A 17,817-nucleotide genomic window follows, 5' to 3' on the forward strand; every position below is an offset into this window, starting at 1 on the left:
AACAGAACAAATGTGGGTGAGGAAGTGAGAAAAGGAACCTTTGTACACTGTGGATGGGAATGTAAATTGGTGCAGACACTATGGAAAACAGTACCTTGATTCCTCAAAAATTAAAAATAGAACTGCCATACATGATCTAGCAATCCCACTTCTGGATATACATCTGAAGAAAATGATATTAGTATCTCAATGAGATAGCTACAGTCCCAAATTCATTGCAGCATTATTCACAAGAGCAATGACAAGGAAACAACCCAAGTCTATTGACAGATGAATGTATAAAGAAAATGTCAGAGAGACAGATAGATAATGGAATACTATTCGACCATAAATAAGAAATCCTGCCATTTGTGATGATAAAGATAAAACTGGGAGGCATTAGGCTAAAGTGAAATAAGCCAGAAAGAGAAAGACAAATAGTATCACTTACATTTGTAAAGTAAAAAAAAAAAAAAAAAGTCACTGGAAACAGAGAGTAGCATGGTAGTTGCCAGGGCCTGGAGGGAAAGAAAATGGGTAGTTGTTGGTCAAATGGGTACAAACTTTCAATTATAAGATGTATAAGTTCTGAGAAGCAAATGTACACAATGAAATTTAAAATTATTATGGATTACCTCGATATTTATAAATACTGAATCTGGTTGTTGAGGACCAAGCAGATAATAATTTATATATTTGAGAGGCTTTTTTGTATCTGTTTGAATCATATAGAAATAGCTTCAGGAGTGCCTAGGTGGCAAAGCTGGTTGAGTGTCAGACTCTTAGTTTCAGCTCAGGTCTGACCTCAGAGTCATGAGATCAAGCCACTCGTCAGGTTCTGTGCTTAGCACAGAGACTGCTTGTGTTTCTCTCTCCCTCCTGCTCAGCTCCTCACCATTGTGCTCGCATGCTCTCTCTCTCTCTCTAAAATAAATAAAGTAAATCTTAAAAAAAAAAGGGGGGGGGGGGATGCCTGAGTGGCTCAGTGGTTGAGCATCTGCCTTCAGCTCAGGGCGTGTTCCCAGAGTCCCGGGATAGAGTTCTGCATCGGGCTCCCCGCAGGGAGTCTGTGTGTCTCTCATGAATAAATAAATAAAATCTTTTTTAAAAAAGGAATAAGAAAAAGAAATAGCTTCAAATTATAGCTAGACAAGGTCAATGGTTTCAAGATATATTCAAGGAACTGGTTATTAAACAATTTCAACCATTGCTAATTTTTGTATAACAATATAATTAAATTCAATTATCATTTTTGTGCAAAGTTTATTATGTGTGTGTATAGTGTCAGAGCCTTTTTGTAATATAATTTCATAAATTAAAAATGGTTTTGGTTATTACAAATGTGTGCTATTTGCTTTTATTAACAGACTTCAGAGTGATGACAACTGTATATAAACAATACTGCATTATGAATCCATCATTTTGCCCACCAATTGTGCTGTCAGCTGGCTGCCCCTTAAAACATTAATGTTAGGGATGTGGGCTAACTTAGAATTTAAAGGACTTGTCCACTATTGATATTGGTTTCAAAAATTTCACTGCTGAAAATACTTCAGCTGTCTTCTTGAAAATTAAATGGTAATATTTCAGAATTGCACATCATTTTTCATATTCTCCAAGCAAGAATAACATCAAGGCTTTCATCTTTGGGTCAACACAATGTATCATTTAGCTAAGTCAACTGAAATCTTTTTATATAAATTATGGAACAGAAACGTTTACTTATTAACTGAATATCAATGAACAGAAGAGGTATTTGTTACAATTGATAAGGGAATGTTGTGTCTATGGAAGAAAAAGATTGTGTTTCAGTATCTTTGCTAACATCAGCTCTGTGTTTGGTTAAAATAAGAGCTGTTATATTAACTATATTCACCAGAGGCTATAGTAAATAATTTGAAGAAGTGCAATACATAATGAAAAACTGAAATAGAAGTGAACTAAATAAAGTGAAGAAATGAAGTTTTTACTGATGTTAAAAAAATTGTCTTTAAAAAAACATCTTGGGCAGCCCGGGTGGCTCAGCGGTTTAGCGCCGCCTTCAGCCCAGGTTGTGATCCTGGAGACCCAGGATCGAGTCCTACGTCAGGCTCCCTGCATGGGGCCTGCTTCTCCCTCTGTCTGTGTCTCTGCCCCTCTCTCTCTGTCTCTCTCTCCCTCCCTCCTTCCCCGTGTCTCTCATGAATAAATAAATTTTAAAAAATCTTTAAAAACCCATTTATTACTAGCTCTCCAGGAGAAATTATAATTAAATATCTTTCTATAAATTTTCTTAAGGTGTTAAATATCAACTAATCTATTGATCTATTTATCCCTAAATCACTATTTTTCAGACAATACATTAAAACATTAACACATAATCATCTAAAAATAACATTTTAAAAGCAATAGAATGTAATGTTTCATAAGTAGAATGTTACATACTGATTTTTTTAAAAGTTTGAGTTATAAGCTTCAGTTTTTTGCATTTTTTTTACTAAGGTATAATTAACATCTAGGGTTATATTAGTTTCAACATAAGATTCTTTTTTTTTCAGTTTTTATTTAAATTCCAGTTAGTTAATATACAGTATAATATTAGTTTCAGGTGTATAATTTAGTGACTCAACACTTACATACAACACCCTGTGCTCATCACAAGTACCCTCCTTAGTGTCCATCACCTGTTTAACCCATCCCTCCTCCAGTAAGCTTCATTTCTGTCTCAATTTATATTTCATTAAAATACTTTTAGCAGTTACATTTTTAAGATAGTTTTAAGATATACGTTTTTTATATTTTAAAATTTTTTATTTGGGAATAATGTCAAACTTGTAAAAATTAGAACAGTGAAAAAAAATCATCCTTTCACATATAGTTAAAATCATATCCCATTTGCTTTATAATAATAGATCTGTGTATGTATATGTGTGTGTGTGTTTTCTGGAACATTTGAGGGTAGGTAATCTTACTTAATGACACTTTCCCCTAAATATCGCAATGTGTATTTTCTACATTGAATAAGTGTCTTCCATAAGTACGGTGTAATTATTAACTTCAATAACCAAAATAGCTAATTTACTTTTGTTTAGCCAATCCTCATTCTTCCAATTTTGTCAATTGAAGTTTAACAACTAGGTGATGTTTCTGACTCTTTTTGAATACGTTAAGCCTCATTAGCCTTTCTTTAAGAAGACTAGAAATGGGGATGCTTGGGTGGCTTAGCAGTTAGGCGTCTGCCTTCGGCTCAAGGCGTGATCCTAGAGTCCTGGGATCAATGTCCCACATGGACCCTGCTTCTGCCTTGGCCTGTGTCTCTGCCTCTCTCCCTCTCTGTGTCTCTCATGAATAAATAAATAAATCTTAAAAAAAGGAAATGAAACATTTCCTTAGCTTTTCTTCATCTCTCATGACATTGACACATTGAAGCCTAGAAGTCTCCTTTTTTTCAATAGACTTTCATTTTAGGTTTGTCTGATATTTCCTCATGATTAGACTCAGTCAGAATACTGCATGGGTTGGGTTGTGTCCTCTCAGAGTGGCATACAGTGTCTATCTGCCTCTCAATCCGTGATACTAATTTTGGTCACTAGTCAAGGTGTCTTCTGATTTCTTTACTGTGTAGTTTATTTTTTCCCATGTAACTAATGAGGAGTTTGTGGGGAGACTCTTTAAGACCATGCAAATATGCTGATCCTCTAGATTTAGTATCCACGGATGATTCTTTCCTTACAAATCTTTCCTATGATGGTTGCAAAGGCTGGTTTTCCCACTTCAGCACTCTCCTGCACATTTACAAGCGAATCCTCAGGGTTATACTGTAAGAACTTCCATTTTCCAGCCTGTGGTCATTCATCTATTATCTATTATCTATCTATCTATCTATCTATCTATCTATCTATCTATCTATCTATCATCTATCTATCTATCATCTATCATCTATCTCTGATAATCAGGAGGCACTCATGAATTCTCTTATTCTTTCATTGCTTTATAATTACTGGAGCTACTTATTTTTGTGCTCAATTTCTGCTCTGTTGTGATACTATCACAAGAAATTTGTAATTTCTTGAGTAATGACTATCTTCACTGTTAGAGTGGAGGCTCCTGAGTGCAGAGGTCACCATGTCCCAGGGCTTGTTGTATAGCAGAACTCAATGAAATAACTCAAGGAAAGATATGTTAACTGGTCAAAAGATCCATGATGCAACATGGAACATGTGAACAGCATTATTACGAGTCTTCAGAGTTGTATGTCTCATCTACAAAATGACAACCGCACTGCTATTTCATTGGAGGACTTAGGGGAAACTAAAGACAATTTTGAGGAGAAGCTAGAAATTACTTTAACTTACTTTAATGCTTTATTACTTTATGGATTTCTGCCAGTTTGGCTGGTGAAGTTTTTTGGTTTACTCAAATATTCATCCTCATGTCAGAATCCTTTCTGCTCATAATTAGTAGACAATGACTAACCCACATGAAGCACAGGCCCACCAAACCCACAACCACTTTATGGAATGAATGTAATGAAGAACTGGATATGAAGGTAGATCAAAAATAGATCCAAACTAATAATGAATTTTTTGAATTTTTAGATAATGACATAGCCTGGCATTATAAAGATGTTTTGCCTTTGTTAGTGGAATCAGTATAACCTTGGTAGAAATGCTATTTCAAATTCAGATCACAAGTGCCTCTTTATTAGATTTTAGAAAATACTATATAGATGACTCTGAATTTTGGTTTTAAGCAGCATGTTATATTTTCTAATTATTGTTTAAAGAGAGAATTGAACCAGGAACCAAGATGGCAGGATTAGGACTAATAAATAGAAGTCAAAGAAAAATCCACAAGAGAACATGTAAGAGAAAACTTTCTGATAATCAACATTATTGTTTTAAGGAGATGATGAGGACTTATTTTTTCCTTTCTTTTCAGAAACTAGTTAAGATAGAAACCAAGAATATTAGATACTTGATATATATGGACATATACATATATGTGTGTATCATATCCATGATGCATGGTGTAGTTGGATATCAGTATTAAAAATTACTATATCAGGATCCCTGGGTGGCTCAGCGTTTAGCGCCTGCCTTCAGCCCAGGGTGTGATCCTGGAGTCCTGGGATCAAGTCCCACATCGGGCTCCCTGCATGGACCCTGCTTCTCCCGCTGCCTGTGTCTCTGCCTCTCTCTCTCTCTCTCTGTATCTCTCACGAATGAATAAATAAAACCTTTAAAAAATTACTGTATGATAATAGCTATATATTTTAGCTCATATTACATGCACAATGGTTTATACATATACACAGTCTTATTTAAACAAGTCTTTCAAAATATATTTTCATAGTGATCTAGAAAAGTAGATATAACTCTCCCCATGTTATACAGGAAGGTACTGAGGCTAAGTAAAATTAAGAAAGGCAGTAATTGAAGGAATCAAATTTAAACTTGCTACTCCAAAAGCTATGAAATCTTCTCCAATTAATAATGTAGATTCTAGATATATAAAAAATTTACAACTCATATTTATAAAATTGAGATCTCCTCCCAGGTTATACTCTGTATCAAACACTGGATATTCTTTTCAAATCAATTATTTAGTGAACATTTACTCAAGCAGCTGAGTGGTATCTTCAAATTAATAGTGATAATAATAATAATAATAATAATAATAGCTAAGATTCAAAAGTCCTTACAGTGTATCTAGCACTGATCTAATGTGTACCCTTAGCCAAATTTCAACATTATCCATAGCAAATACATATTTCAATATTAAAAATGCATGTACATATATCATGTATCAATGTAGATTCAGAAATGTTTTTGTGTCATTAACTCCATTTCACTAATTAAATAACCAAAGCCAAAAATAGGAAATGTAATAAACAAAACAAATTTCTTAGATCCCCATATGATTCACTACTCCCTGCTTATAGTACTTTTCCATAGGAAAATTAAGTGGGTTTTCTGTTGTGATTTCCTAAGTATTGGGAAAACATCCAGTTTGTGAACTATTGAATAAAATGAGTGTTTCTGTTTAGAACTCTATACTAATACCCTATCTACTGAAAAGCATTGCCTTTCTAACATCATCCTCTAACCCACATTCCACATTAAATTATTAGGCAAGTAATGGCCAAACATGGGAGACAGATAGTTGGGATTCTATTTCTTGTTTTATAGTATATGAATCTCCTGGGGAAAAGAAAGACCACTAGTTTCTTTTATCTTCTTTCTTATCACTGCTCCTGCATCATATATTTTTCTTCATAGGACTGTAGAAGAAACATCCAGTAAGCTCCTTAGAACATTCATTCATTCACTCATTCATACACTCCTTTATTTGGTGCCTACTATGTGCCATGCACTACTTCAGACATGAGGGATCCAGTTACAAACAAGAGACAAAGCCCTTGCCCTCATAGGTGCAATTATCAAGACAATACATACATAAAAATATGGAATGTAATTCAATGCTTTTTAAAACTGTTTTAATATAAATAAAGCAGTATAATTCTTTTCCTCAGAATTCTAACGTAAAGCTGAATTGCAAGAGGAAAGACAACAGGAAAGCCATGTCATTACTACACCAGCAAAGTAAAGGTGGTATATGAGCATATATTTCTGGGGCCTTCTCTGTAGTGTAACTCTAAACTATCATTTGCTAAGAGAAAGGAAACACTTTGTAAGTTTTATGGTTTTATTTGAATTGCAGGAGACCTCCAATATCACTTATGAGAAAATTCTTATTAATCAAGTCTTTTGTAAGGTAGAAAATTAATCTATTCAGCCTGTTATTTCCTATAAATGCCTGGCTTCCAAGGATATTCCCTTTATACTCCGAGACACCTTGCCAGGAGAACTTAACTGTATTTCCATGAATACAGATATATATCTTTTCTCCTAAGTAAGTAGCAAGTGTATTTACACTGTCAAAGAGTATTATCTTCAGAGAGGCAAAAATACTACTACCATCAGATGAGGCTTGTTCTGCTCCTTTTGGGTTTTGCTAACAGAGGCTTTGTTCAGTGCAGAACTGCCTCCATTTTTTCTTTTAGGAGAATTCACCAAAGCATTTTAGATTGGCTCTCACAATTAGTCTATTTGACGTTACATTCACTTGACTCTTATGAATAATCTTATACTATACTTAATCTCAGATTTGAGATTTATTATAGTTCAAGTGTCCTGAAAATCAGCCAAACTCCTCAGCCTAGGCTCTCACACAGGAGAATACTAAGGACAGTACTAAAGTTGGATAGCCTGAATTTTCACAAAGAAGGACCTTTTGTTCTCCTCCCAGGAACTAAACAAAACGTGTCACTAGGCCAACTCCAGGAGGCAACATTACTAAGTCAGGCAGAGGCCATTTAACTGAGGAATAGGCAAGTTCTTAAGGGGAAGAAAGAAACTGAGAAAAAAATCAACACATCTGTCCTTCTTACTCATACTCTTGGATCATGATTTTTTTTTAAATTTTTTAAATTTTTATTTATTTAAGATAGTCACACAGAGAGAGAGAGAGAGAGAGGCAGAGACACAGGCAGAGGGAGAAGCAGGCTCCATGCACCCGGAGCCCGACGATGGACTCGATGCTGGATCTCTAGGATCGTGCCCCCGGCCAAAGGCAGGCGCTAAACCGCTGCGCCACCCAGGTATCCCGGATCATGATTTTTTTTAATGCTACCTGTGTTTTTTTATTATAATTTCATTTTTTCTTCTTTCAAAATTCATTTTGTGGAAATGCAATGGCACACTATTTCAAACATACATACTAATTATCCAACTCACACATTTCCTAACATATACATCTTTTGTCTCATAATTGAATTCATTTCATGTCTACCTCTAGATTATACCCCAGCCCATGATTCTGAGGATCAGGAGACATTTGTGACAGTGGATATTTATTTGGCCCCTGCCACACTTGCTGAGACTCCTTGTAATGGGCACTAGTCCAGTGCCAAACAGTGCCCTAGGTTGGATAGACCAGGACCTAACTTTGCCTCTGTTTTTGTATTCTTGTTCTGCCTAACTCTCAGTCCATCCTAGAACAGAACTAATTCCTGTCCTAGCATCTGGAGCCCTTTCTTTAATTTTTTTGTATCAGTGCCCAGATCATTCCTGCCTATAGACTATAGAATAGTAATACATTTAGGTAGGCGTTCAGAGGGCTCAGAAAAATCTGGAGAATTGTATATATAACATTGTACTTCTAGAATTAGCTTCATTACCAATGTTTGCTTTCTAGAAATCTTGAATTATTTGACTTAAAATGGTACATTATAAAACCAAAACATCTCAAGAATTCTTTTAGTTTCATCATAAACTCCCTAATGAAATATGTTTTGTTAATGTCAAAGTGTTTGTTCTTCAAAGGACATAATCAGAAAGGAAAATCATAATGATATTCTGAAAAATAGATGCAAGATTTCAACTTTTTAAATATTTATTGAAATAATATTTTATATGCCTCAATTTAAAACCAATGCAAAAGCATTTGAAACCAAATATTTTGAAACCTAAACATCTTAAAAAGTAAAACAGAAACATTGCTTAAAAAAGGATGTTAAGAAATATTCAAATGTCTTTAAGAAATATTCCTGTTTCTAGGAAATAATGCAACTCATAAAAGTGAAAGTATGTCCTATTGTTTGACATGATGGAGAGCCAAGATTTTCCATAATTGAAAACATAAAGGCATTTCACCACATCAAGAAACTACTACCTTATCTCTCCATGTTCTAGTATTTCATAGCAAGGTTTATATTATCAACATCAGGCTCACAAGTAGACAAGAAAAAATAAATGAAGAAAGAATATTGATGAATGATACTATGTAAGTAGGCAAATTTACAGAAGTATTCATGTAAATACTATAATATGAAAATAATTCTGACTTTAATTGAATTTTAAAAGTACCAGCCATGTATTTTATGTAATCATTCGTACCGTGAAAACACTCTTAAGTTGTTTCTGTGTTATTCAAATAAAAATGAAGATACTTAACAGTTCCTGATACTGAGATATAAGAGAAATTTTTCCCATGAAAACTTGTTAGGAGGACATAAGAATATAAGCAGGTCTTTAAGAACATCCTTAGGATAAATACAGTCATTTATTTTAACATCCCTCAATGTAAAGCAATAGTTATACAGTAAAAACCAAAAAATGCTCCATGAAAGAGGCTCTATAAATGAGTCTGTGAAACAATATGGTTCAGGTATACATTTCTGTTGGTCTGATTTAATCTAGATTTAATCTGCATTTTGAAAAGTTTTTCCAAATTTTATTGGAAATCAGATACTGACGAGAAGGGGGGGGGGCAGGTGTTGACTAGAACATCTCCATAGAGAAACGCACACAAGCACAATCTTTGGCATATAAATACAGCATTTTAATAAATTCCATGACGCACAACATTGACTGCATAGACTATTGCTTTTCAAATTGCAGATCCCTATCCATTGGATGTTCATAAATTAATTTATTGGCTTGAACTGGCAGTTTAAAAAACAAAAGGATTCTGGTAAGGTTCTGGCAGTGGTAGCACAGTTTTGGAATCTTCCTTAATGCATCCATAAAAACAGACCAGACAAGCAAGCAAGAATAGCAAAACCAAAACCTTCTGGCAACATTTACAATAAAACTTCACAAATCTCACAATGTGAGTACACAGAGACTAACTACAACGACCTACAAGACCCAGATGGATGGGGCACCTGAGTGGCTCAGTCAGTTGGGCATCTGCCTTCAGCTCAAGTCATGGTCGCAGGGTTTTGGGCTCTAGCCCACATCAGGCTCCCCGCTCAGTGGGAAGCCTGCTTCTCCCTCTCCTTCTGCCCATCCCCCCCCCCCCCCCATGCTCTCTGTCTCAAATGGGATCACATCTGACTGGCAACAAGTGGAGGGAAGGGAATAGGCTTGATGGCCCTACAAATACTAAGTGTCTGACTGCCATAGGGCACTCACTGGAAAATGTGGCATGTCAATCTGAGAATAAAAGCCAGAAACCATGCAGGGGTTTGGCAAGACCTAATTCATGAATAAGGGCAAAGTATTCATGTGGTCTGATGGTGCTCAAGCAGTCTGAACTCTATAGACTCTTCAACTCTCATAAAAAGCTATCTTCTAATTTTAGTACAATATTATAATCATACAAAGAAAATTGCTTTTCTCTTAACTGAAATATTGCTAATTATGGAGGGCAGCATATCAAGGCTATTCCACCCTAAGAATTACCTAGATTTCTATTGTATTTCCTTGATTCTGAAAGGCATATTTTTCTCACATTTTAACATCTCTCAATCAGCATGTTTCTTACATTTTGCAGTGTCTTTCAAATGCTTTCAGCACTTTTTATCTGCTCATACATACACTAAATAATTAAATTATTTCTCATACAATCAATAGCACCTTAGATATGAATACATAATATTTTCCTGTTATTTGCACAGTGACCCATAACATGCTCTACCCATGAAGAAGTCATTGTTTTCTGGTCAAAATCAGGAAGATGGATGGGCACAACAGAATTCGATACTACCTCAACTCAGAGACAGTAAAAATGATAAACAATTATTATTGGAGATAAACTACTTCCTAGTTGTGTAACACCATCCAGGAAAATATCTGATCATTTAAATTGTACTTTTTAATGTTTCCTAAATTTTAAGATTGCCACAGTTGAGATAGTAACATTTATAATTACGATCTATTGGTTGTTTTATAACTACTGGTCTTATGAAAGTTCTGGGAAAAGTAGTGATCTGAATAAAATTGGAAGCAAAAGCTATAATGTACTAAAACTATTTACATCACAAGTGCCTGTTACCACTATATGAATTCTCTCTCTGATGCTAGTAAACACAAGAAAACATGATGACTTAATTAATATGTTAAAAATAGTATAAATAGAAATTATAACAAGGTACGGTTATGACTATCAGGAATTTTTTACATGATTATTTGATACTTTAGCAGCTAATGGATTAGTCCAGGTCCAATCGGGAGACAAAAATCACACAGTAATTTAAAAAGGGGATTGTTTAATATAAAGGATTATTAAATCATTATAGGAGAGTAGCTATAAGGATGTAAAGGGAATACTAAGGGTTATCCCAAGGTTGAGAAAGAACCCTTAAGGTAAGACAAATCTAGAAGGAGGTCCCCTTTCCAAGGCTGAGGTTCAGACCTAACAGAATAAGATATGACTGTTGTCCACTGGATGGCAGGAAGTTTGCTGCATTGCTGAGCTAGAGGTGGTTCACATCACTAGAAAAATGAGAAATAACCCTTCAGGGTGAGAAAGACCATAGCTAGCAGAGAGTGTACGAAGTTGGTAGGGATATGGCTGTAGGACAGAAGCCTGGAGTGTGCAGTGTCCATGTTGGGCAGGTTGGAGAAAGATAGTGATGGAGAAACCATGGCCAGGGATGCAAGATTCACAAGGAACTATGCCCACTGGTTGCAGGGCTTGGCAGAGCTGTATCACATGTCTTCACACACCCACATCACTGGCTAACCCTACAGCAGAAGCCAGAAAACACACACACACACACACACACACACACACACATATGCACACACATAGGAACCGTGAGAAGTTACTCCCTTCCTCCTGTAATGCTTCTCCCACTCCACTGGCTAAATTTACATCATGTCCCCTGGAAAGAAAAATGCTTACTGTTTAATATGGACTCTCAGAACAGGTAGTGAAGGGTAAATTTGGAGCTGAGAAGCAATAAATTGACAACTGGCACAGCAAATATTTAAAGGCATCTTTGAAGTGTCTGCTACAGTAAAGGTTTTATAAGTGCTGGGTGAGATGCTGAGAAGAATGCTATCACTAGGAAGCCGTGTGATGTAGCAGGAGGAGGGGAATGAAAAGGAGAAAAATAGATGGAAAGAAATTAAGCTCATGAAGAATATGCCTAAAGACCCAGAGTCCCAGGTAGTTGAGGAAAACACCTCTCATTTTTGTATAGTGTTTAAGAATTTTAGAAAATGCTATGTATTATTCCATTTTGATGTTCACAAATATCCTGTGAGAGTTGAGTCATTTATAAATGATTACACTGAAGGGACTTACTGGAGTCTCAAAGCTAGCAAGTATCAGAGATTTGATGTTAAGTTTTTAGAAATCTGGGGTACCTGGGTGGCTCAGTGGTTGAGCATCTGCCTTTCTCTCAGGTCATGATCCTGGGATTCTGAGATCAAGTCCTAAATCAGACTTCCTGCAGGGAGCCCGCTTCTCCTTCTGCCTATGCCTCTGTGTCTCTTGTGAATAAATAAATAAAGTCTTTAAAAATTTTTTTAGAAATGCATGTCTTTGTGATATTTAATGTGGCTTTGACAACGAAATTAGACTAGAGTTGTCTCAAGGTCCCATTACCCAGAAACATGTTGCAAATTAGTCTATCAGAAAACATTTAAGGGTTTACTCTACAAATCTAGACCACTGGAACTACAGCTACTGTTATTTTCTGCCATTGTTGTGGATAGTCCCCATTTTCTTTCAGGATGCATAATACAAACACACACATACACACCACAAACTACACGAAGGCGGTGCCTATTGTGGAAACTTTAAATCTTACAAATTTAAGATTTGGCTGTTTTTGGTGGCTGTTTTTGTTTTTGTTTTTGTTTTTGTTTTGTCTAATATGCATCCATCATAGGAAGAATTAATAAAGCACACCAAAGTAAAATTTAGCAACACACAAATGCTAATTAGAGTTGCTAGGGATTAATATACCTGCTATATTCCCTGACTCAATGAGTTCTTTCCTTGTTTAAATAATTAAAAATAAATAAATAAAGACATACATAAATACATAAATTTTAATGTCATGTGATTAATCTCAGACTCAATACATATAGTCTTTCAAACTTCCTTAAAGCTTTAGTTCTGCTGACTATACCCTCTTCTAAGTATTTAAATTGTACCTGAGGCCAAAAAAAAAATCACAAAACCTATTTTTGCCTAAAATATCCAGATAATAAAAAGGAATACTCGGTTTTGTTTGAAGAGCACAGATAACTTCTACTTTCCAAGACATTTTAAAATGTCTTCTGATCATCATTAACTGTGGGATTTTTTTTATATCCTTCTTTGGGAATTAAAGGTACCATCGAATTTTCATTGTTATGGCACCCAACTGTCCAGTTTGGGTGTGATGTACATCCTATGCCTTGCCTCTGTTTGGCTGCCTACATAGGCATTTCATTATTACAAAATTCCAGAGAGAGGCAGGCTAACAGTGCATCGGTGAAACTAAAAATTGCTACTTGAGAGGCTGTGGCAAAATCTTAGAAACAAGCTAAGACCACTGACCAATTTATCATTGTTCTTTGTCTAGTAAACATCAGAATTAATTTTAGACTGTGTATCTTCAGAATCTTTCTTTATATGAATGAACATAATTATACAATGAAAGGGGACAGAAAAGCATATTTTCTGTTGCTCCCCCTCTTTCCTTCTGTTTAACTTCTTTGACATCCGGATAAATCTCATATTTGCAGCAATTTACAATAATAGCAAAATTTAATACAAGGCTTAAGTTTTCTAAATTATTTGAAATAAAATAGCTATTCAAAAATTCTGGGACTCTAAATACAGGAAGCATTTAACATGAGATTTTCTTGGCAGGATTGTTTTCTAAATAAGCATTTTGTTATTTTTTTCAATCATGTTGTTTTAACATTGAAGGACAATTTCCTGGAGTGTCTCCATAAAGCTGCAAATGCCATGTCAGAAACGCTAGTGAGACCCAAAGTATTACATGGAATGAGTAGTATAATATAAATGATGGACCAAAAGTCCTTTGTCAGAGAATATTGAATACTTTTTAAAAACATACATTAAATAGAACAAAGATTATTACTACTGAGCGAGAGAAAATAACTCCACGCATTCATGCTAAAATCAAAAGACATTTAGACATTTGAAAATAAAAACTTAGCAAGAGTAGTCTGAAGACACAGGTGGATTTTGTAAAGAGAGCTAGTTCTCCAACCACCCTCTGCTGTGCGTTCTGCAGATGCTTCTCATCCCAGCCTGATAAGGGGGAATTTTACCCCACTCCTACCTATAGGTCCACATAGATTTTCAGGTAAAGAAAATGTTAATACGTTTGTTATTGCCTGATGATATTGCCTTTTTCCTTTTACCATTTTTAAATTTTTCAGATTTTCACCTTTGCAAATTTTGATTTTGTTGAAACAGTTTTTCCCTTCTTAAATCACTAAATATGTAGGATCTTACCTAATTTTTTTTGTTTATAGGTAAACCCCAATATCTGCAACTGACACAAAATGACAACAAATAATACAGTCCCTCAACTATTTGTATTATATACAATTTTCAGGCATTTAGAATTGTAAAGCCAATATATTTAGTATAATGCCCTAAATCTGATGTAAACCACATCTTGAAGCAAAAATATATTTTTCCAGTCTTTTAAGTTATCTAGACTTCAGAATTATTAATTCTGAATAGTTCAATTCTGATTGTTCTGGGAAAACACACTTTCCAACCACCATTTGTTTTCATTAACATTACTTGAGGAATTTTGTCAGTATTTTTAATGAGAAATCATTAGGATTCAATTCCCATACATATGGATGTAATGATTTAAAAAAAGAAGTTACCATGATTTCCTGGTTCTCACCTTCTTTTCTATATGCCTACTACTCATTATTTTAAGGTCTAAAAATTTAAAATAATTATTTCAAAGTATGTATATTGTAGGTCATTGTGAAAGATATGAATTAGGATGCACATAGAAATTAAGATATGAATAGTTATGTTCCTTCAGATCATGAAAACAAATGCAATTTTCAAAGGCTTTTTCTTGTATAACTATTTAGAAAAAAAAATTTAGGTTCAGTTAATATGCACAACATGCTTCACCCTTTTCTTGACTATTAAAACTACTAATTAGCAGCTGTTCAATTACTTAAAATAGGTTGTGCATACTGTAGCTAAGGACAGAATGCACAAGTAAAAGAAACCTAGTAGTAAATCCATTATTTCTCTTTGAAGGACAATTGTTAAATAGGATCTTACGTCTTAATTCATTGTCACAACGTGAGCCTGAGTTCTACTGAGAAACTAATTTCACAAATACTTGTCAAGCCAAACATATTTTCTTTATACCATTAAAAATGTTAGTAAAGAACAAAAATACAAAACTAAAATAACTTATTGACTAATTATCTTAAATATTAAAGTACAGTAATAATTTCCCTTTTATTATTAGCAAAGTTCTGTAGCAAAAAAAAATCTGCATTCTTTGCAAAATTCTGCAGCAAAAATATAAATTCATGTTGAATTTTAGATTTACATACACATGAAATATTTGGGGGAAATGGTTGAGTTGGTTAAATACTCTTCATAACTAATAATTAACAGTTATTTTCAAATGAAGTATTTGCTAAAAATTTTTTCAAAAAATTGTAATTTTTTTATAATATTTTTATTGTAGAAATAGCATCATTTAATGATGTGTGGTAGAAATGTACAATTATGGTATGTTTATAACAAGACATTTTGATGATTCCAACTTGGTCACGTAAAATATTTTGTCATTTTCTCATAGGTTCTATATTTATTGAAATCATTCATTTTTGCTAGTTTGGAAATTCAGATAAAAAGGTTATAAAAGTAAAAATATAGTGGAAACCTGAAATGAGAAGCATTTGATAGGACAATTAAATCTAGACTCTTCTGAACTGTCTTTTTCACATTTGGAAAATAAGTAACTTTGTCCCAAGCTTTTAAAAAGTATTTCATAATTTGGAATAATGAAGTGATGAAATTTGTTTATTGCTTAAAAATGTAAAACTTGCGTATATTTTGATTTTGCAAAGCACAAAATATCAAAAGCAATTCAAAGAATCGAAGGAGTATTATTTCAAGAAATTTTTAAATTAGAAAATGTTTGGCAGTCATATAACATCAAAGAAAAATAATAATAGAATTAACAAAAAGATTTCCTCTAAAATCTGTAGTCAAATATCACTTTTAGGATATTACAGTTCTTACAAAATAGGGACAAAATGACTTTGAGATATGTTATAGTGCATAAGGTATACCATAGATTCTGGTAAACCTTCACACTAAGCAATGAAGTTCAAAGATTTAATTAAGAGGATCAGGAAAATGTATTCTTTACTTTTTCTCTTTTCAACTACTTAATTTCTTTTTATTTAATTAACACATCATAAACACAATTGTATGTATTCTCTGGCTCTCCTCTTCCTATGGAGAATGTAGGATTTAAAGAACATCAAACTGCTTTTTTCTTCCAATGGCAGCTATTCCACAGCATTTCAGGATATAGATAAATCTACACATTCCCGTCTTATTTTGAAAAGTTGAATTTCAGCATCTACAGATAGCTGTTGGGAGTGTAAACTGCTAAATCCAACAGGGTAAAAGGATTTTACCCTACTTGATAAGGTTGAATGTATGCATACCATATGACCATTTCTGTGTATAATACCATAGTCCGGTGAAATTCTTCCTCCTGTGCCCTGGGAGGCATGTCCAAGTTCATAGCTATGTTTTTCACAATAGCAAAACAAAACAAAACAATACAAAACAAAACAAAACAAAACAAAACAAAAAAACGTTAATAATTCAAAAGTCCAATGACAATGAATAAAGTAAGTAAATTATGGGACACTTCTATACTGGAACATTTTATGGAATGGAAAATCAATGAACTACTGTTTTGGGCATCAACAAGAAAGATTTTTAAAAAATATTTTATTTATTTATTCATGAGAGACACACAGAGAGAGGCAAAGGCATAGGCAGAGGGAGAAGCAGGCTCCCTGCAGGAGCCCAACATGGGACTTGATCCCAGCACCCCGGGATCACATCCTGAGTCAAAGACATCTAGATGCTCAACCACTGAGCCGCCCAGGTGCCCCAAGAAAGATTTAAAAAAAAAAATTATTAAATGAAAATTTAAGTAACAGAAGAATACAGATGGTTCCATCGATTTCAATTTCATTTTTATTTTTATTTTATTATTAATTTGATTTAATTTATTTATTTGAAAGAGAGAATGAGAGTGAGTGTGAAAGAGAGAACAGGAGCAGTGGAGAAGGGTAGAGGGAGAAGCAGAATCCCCACTGAACAGGGAGCCCAGACTGACTCAGGGCTCCACCCCAGGATCCTGAGATCATGACCTGAGCAAAAGGCAGATGCTTAACTGACCAAGGCAACCAGACACCCTTCTTTTTTTTTTTTTTTAAGACTTTATTTAAGCGGCCGAGATAGCTCAGTTGGGAGAGCGTTAGACTCAAGACTTTATTTATTTGACAGAAAAAGAGCAGAGACCACAAGCCACCTGAGACACCCAGGCACTCCCCATTGACTTTAACTTCAAAAACAGGCAAACTAAGCACACATTGTTTAGAAACACATTCAGATGTAGTAAAATTATAAAGAAAAGCAAGGCAACGATAAGCACCAAATTTAGTGTAGACCACATCTAGGAATGAGGGACAGGGATGTAAGGTGAGAGAATGTGCACTCAGGCAACTTCTAAGGTGCCTGCAATGTTTGGTTTTTCAGTGTGAGTGGTGGGTACACAAGTGCTCAGTTTTTTGGTTATTTTGGTGGGGGAGGTTATGGTTTTTTGTTTGTTTGGGGGGTTTTTGGTTTCTGGTTTTTGGTTTTCATAACTGCACTCGATTCTTGAGGTTTACATATGTACTCTATTTCACAATAAAACAAATGAGGAAAAGAAATTTAATTTAGTCACATAACTGGTGAGCACATTGCTACTAACTTTCTGATGGATTTCAAAGAATTTATTGATTAACTTTATGTCTT

Source organism: Vulpes vulpes, chromosome 6 (genome assembly GCF_048418805.1).
Source record: "Vulpes vulpes isolate BD-2025 chromosome 6, VulVul3, whole genome shotgun sequence".
NCBI lineage: Eukaryota > Metazoa > Chordata > Mammalia > Carnivora > Canidae > Vulpes > Vulpes vulpes.